The 4,614-nt window shown below is 34.0% G+C and overlaps 1 non-coding gene across 1 annotated transcript; it reads left to right on the forward strand.

Annotated features, from left to right (window-relative positions):
- The first annotated feature begins 335 nt into the window (after nt 1-335).
- On the forward strand, nt 336-442 carry LOC145128041 (small nucleolar RNA R71). Its single transcript, XR_013716643.1, has one exon. It is a non-coding gene; the product is annotated as a small nucleolar RNA R71 (small nucleolar RNA).
- Nucleotides 443-4,614: the final 4,172 nt, after the last annotated feature.

The following is a 4,614-nucleotide window of genomic DNA, read 5'->3' on the forward strand; positions in this document are numbered from 1 at the left end:
CATCTAAGTCACAATCCTTAGTCAAATGTAGATCACTACAATTATCACACCCAAATCTTATTGTATGGATTGATTGACCCAACTTTGTCATTCGCCTATCCATAGTATCTAGTTTAGCTATGATTGCAGCCAAATTCCCATTCCCTCCATCTCCTTTTCCTCTAGTGACATCGTCTCGTGGGTTGTGGTACTCACGTGAGTTCTTTGCAAATTCTTTAATTAATTCTTTTATAGTTGTCGGCTCCTTCTTCATCATTGTCCCTTGCGAGTGAAGAAGTTTTCTAGTAGTTACATTGACTCCGTCATAGAAAATATAAACTTCTTGTTGAACATTAAGATCATGTTGAAGGAAACTTCTAAGCAAGCCCATGTATCTTTCCTACGCTTCATACAATGATTCTTCAACCTCTTGTTGAAAGTTAGCAATCTTCTTTTTAAGCTTTGAAATATTGGAAGGTGGACTAAATTGCTAAATAAAAGCATCATGAAGAGTTGCCCATGTAGTAATGGATCCGGGTGCAAGAGACTTCAACCAAACCTTGGCTTCACCGGTAAAGGTCATCGGAAGAATCCTTAGTAACACAAATTCTCTTGGCACATTAGGAACATGAAAGTAGTTTGCAATGTGTTTGACCTCATCAATGTGCTTAAAAGCATCTTCATACTCTTTCCCGACGTAAGCTATGTCCTTGAGATTAGATAAAATGTGCCCTTTGAGCTCAAAACTTCTCTCGACTGGTATCTCGGGTGGAACTAGACCTGGTCCATGTTCTTCACGTATCATCTTCTTGTAATCACCCATCATCATTCTCGTAATGCCTTCCATCTCTTCAACCTCGCTCTTTACCTCTTCCTCGTCTGAAATCTCTTCGGTAGATGTTTCTGGCTCGTATTCTATTCCTTTTTTATCAGGTGTCCTCTCGAAAAGTTCGAATTTTTTGGTTTTGAAAGTATTGCTCGATTCGCCCTTCTTATCTTTCTTGTTGTGGAAACCCGATTCCAGATCTTCTAGTGGAGGAACAATTGTAGGTTTAGATCCTCAGGTCATAAATCATTGAAACAAAACAAAAACAAAAACAAAAACGTGTAAAAGGAATAAAAATCATTAAACTAATAAATTAACTGAAGCGAGACCACGACGTGGTTGCATCTCAGAGAAAAAACTAAAATTAAATAATGCAACTAAAGTAATTTTTTGTAGTTTTTACCCCACAAAAAGGGTCGAATAACTAAAAGCACCTATTAGTTTTAAATTTATAACCTAACGAACTCTTATTAACTATGCACCTATAGGCAGTGTACCTAGTCAGGTTATAGTATAGCTCAGGTAAGTCGGGTGTCGATCACAGAGAACGGAATTCAGTTAAATAAATTAACTACTTCTAATTACACTATGAAACAAACTATGATTTGGGGGGGGGGGGGGTTTACTGATTTTTCAAAATCAAAATAAATTATATTTCTAACAAGTAAGCAAGCAACAAAAACAAAGTAACTTCAAGAATTAAAAGAATACTCCTGCCTAGATCCGATTTCACTTTCTCCTATGGTTGATTTCTAATGGATAGATTATATTGATTACCAATTATCTATCTATTATCATCAAATATCTACGCCTACCAATTTATGAATGACAAAGCAATGATCATGCACAAGTTAAACACCAAATTGATAATAACACAATTGGACTATGAATGATATTAGTTACTCTTCTATGATCAAGTTAAGCAACCAATCACTAATTAACATTAATTACGCTCTCTAACACAGTTAAAGTCACTAGCTTTAATTACTTAAACTAAGATGTGATTAATCCTATCTCTAACTATTCAATGATCATAAAGAATTAGGAGATAGATTCATGCAATTAATATGATAAATTAAAACACAAAATCTGATTTATAAGCAATATAAACTAGAACTAAACATGCTAGGGTTTATAAATATCAAACACAAGTAAAATCAAATATATTAATCGAATATCGAACTCAACACATATGGATCAAGTTCATCTTCACCAAAATAGAAGTAAAAGGTGTTTAGCCTCTCATTGTAGCACAAAACACATTAAATCTAAGTAAAATAAGCTAGACATGAGTATAATAAGCAAACCAGATCAATGTTGAATTCTTCTGAATCTTCTTCAATCTTTGAGCTTCAATTGAATTTTGATCTTCTTCTGGGTTTCTAAAGGTTGTTAGTCGCAATTAACCTCAGAAAACCGAATGCCTCTCTTAATTCCGACATAATGTCCGGGTTTTTATAATTATAGAAATCTGACCTCCACGTCGTGGTTGACCGCCACCACGACGTGGTCTTCGTGTTTTTATTGTGTCTACCAAGTCAGCGTTAAGGGTCACGGATATTCCATTCGCCGCGTCGTGGTCATATCACCACGACGTGGTCTTCAGTCATCTTTTCTTCTTCTTTTGCTTTTGCTCCCGTTTCATGCTTCCAGCTCCTTGTATGCTCCCTTTTTGTCCTGATCAAGTCCTCGCCGCTACAAAACATATTTTAAACATAATAAGTATATTTTGTTCCATATTAAGCATAATTGTAGCTAAAAGTATTAGAAATATGCATTAAATATGTAGTTAATTATACACATTTCAATAGATCTATATGGAGCTGACACCCCCAACGACGATTTCTAGCTACAATCCAGACATGATAACTTTATTTATTATATAAAAGTATTATTCGATGTCCGATGAAGCGTCGTGCAGGGGAAATATTAGTCCACAACGTCGATTATGGGGGCTAATAGTAATGCAAACTGGAAACCTTAAGGAACCAACTACCTAGAAGGACGCCTTCAAGTAGTTAATATTATAATAGATTAAGATTAATAAAATATCCTATAATAATATTATAACAAATTAGGATTAGTAAAATATCCTATAAAGTATTTAAATTTAGGATTGGTAGAATATCCTAGACATATATTGATAAGTTATGATTGGTAAAATATCCTAGAAGTATATCAAAACAAGTTAGGACTGATAAAATATCCAAAAAGTAAAAGAAGAAATATATAGAATATAGGATTGACTATACATCCTAAAGGATATTAAATAAAAGGATTTCGAATCTATGAAATGGAAAACCTAGGAATCGATAAATGAAAAATACAGCTAAACAAAGATCCTAAAATTTTTCAAAAAGAGTTTTATAGATATTTATCTAAACCTGTGAACTCACCAACATCAAGTTGACGTTTTCAAAACCGCATGTGTTCCTAGGATGTAGTAAAGATCAACACAAAGAAGGACAAGCAGCTCGAAGATAGATATGTTTCACCTATCCCATGTAATAGACATCAATTGTTAATAAAAATGTAATTATAGTTTGTGCTCTGTGATTTGGGTAATCTATGTACTGTCGTTACCCCTCGGCGCTTCCGCTGCCGGTAGGGGGAGGTGTGACACAATTAGAGAAAACATAGATCCTTATAGGTTGCATGTGAACTTAAGTATTGATATTTTCTACTTTACATGTTTTTGATAACCTATAAAACCCATCAGTTTTATGGATATCTTTGTTAAATGATATATCGATGGTAATAGTTGGTTTTGCAGATTTAATAATTATGAGTCATTATCATTAGAATATTTTGGGATTGGAAACCCGATGTGTCTCACCAGGTTTTGCTAAACCTGACACACTCAATATAGATGCATCACAAGTAGCGGTGTTAAGGCTGCTATAGAGTTTAGGACCTTTAAGTCTTTACGCTCCAATTTATGGATTGTATTCATTATGACATCCTTAGGGTTTTGTATTTTTGAAACATCTTTACTCAAGATATTTTAATAAACCGGGTCAGTTTCCACAAAATGTTTTATTAATCTGGAATTTTCCGCAAACAAAGATAATATGATTTTTAAAGCGTAATTTTTTTTTTGTTCTAAAAAATAGGGGATGTCACATATCCTCTCCTTTGTGTCTATCTATCTCTCTAAAGTTTATTATTCTCTTATGCATCATCAAAATTTCATCTATAAAGTGGGTCGTGACCATCATGTAAGTTACCATTTGACAAGAGGATGTCCAAATATTCGTTGTCAAATGTATAGTAGTCTTTGGATTGCTAAACAATTTAAGAATTTTTTTTCTCTATTCTATGTAAAACTTGGCTACATCCCGGGATATCTTATATCTAGATAGGAAGACGACCCGACCATTTAGTGTGTTGGTTAATTCGATAAACGCCTCATTTTCAACAAACTTAAATGGTAGTTCGCCTACCACGAAAGGTTTAATACTGCTTTTTTTAATCCTAGACTTATCATGTTTTCATGTTGTTACACTAGCCTCCCTATTTAGTGTGTTGGTTAATTCGATAAACGCCTCATTTTCAACAAACTTAAGTGGTAGTTCGCCTACCACGAAAGGTTTAATACTGCTTTTTTTATCCTAGACTTATCATGTTTCCATGTTGTTACACTAGCCTCCCTATTTGAGTCATTATTTAGACTCAACTTTGTTTGACTTTTATCTTCTATGCTAGCCAAATTTACTGACACCTTTTTGCATGTTTGGTTAAACTAGAAGTCCATTTTGGTTTGGATAAGCTTTTAGTAACCTTTCGCACTCTAGTATCTTAACTTTATC

The sequence above is a fragment of the Lactuca virosa genome, chromosome 7, assembly GCF_052849685.1.
Source record: "Lactuca virosa cultivar CGN04683 chromosome 7, Lactuca_virosa_CGN04683_v6, whole genome shotgun sequence".
Lineage (NCBI taxonomy): Eukaryota > Viridiplantae > Streptophyta > Magnoliopsida > Asterales > Asteraceae > Lactuca > Lactuca virosa.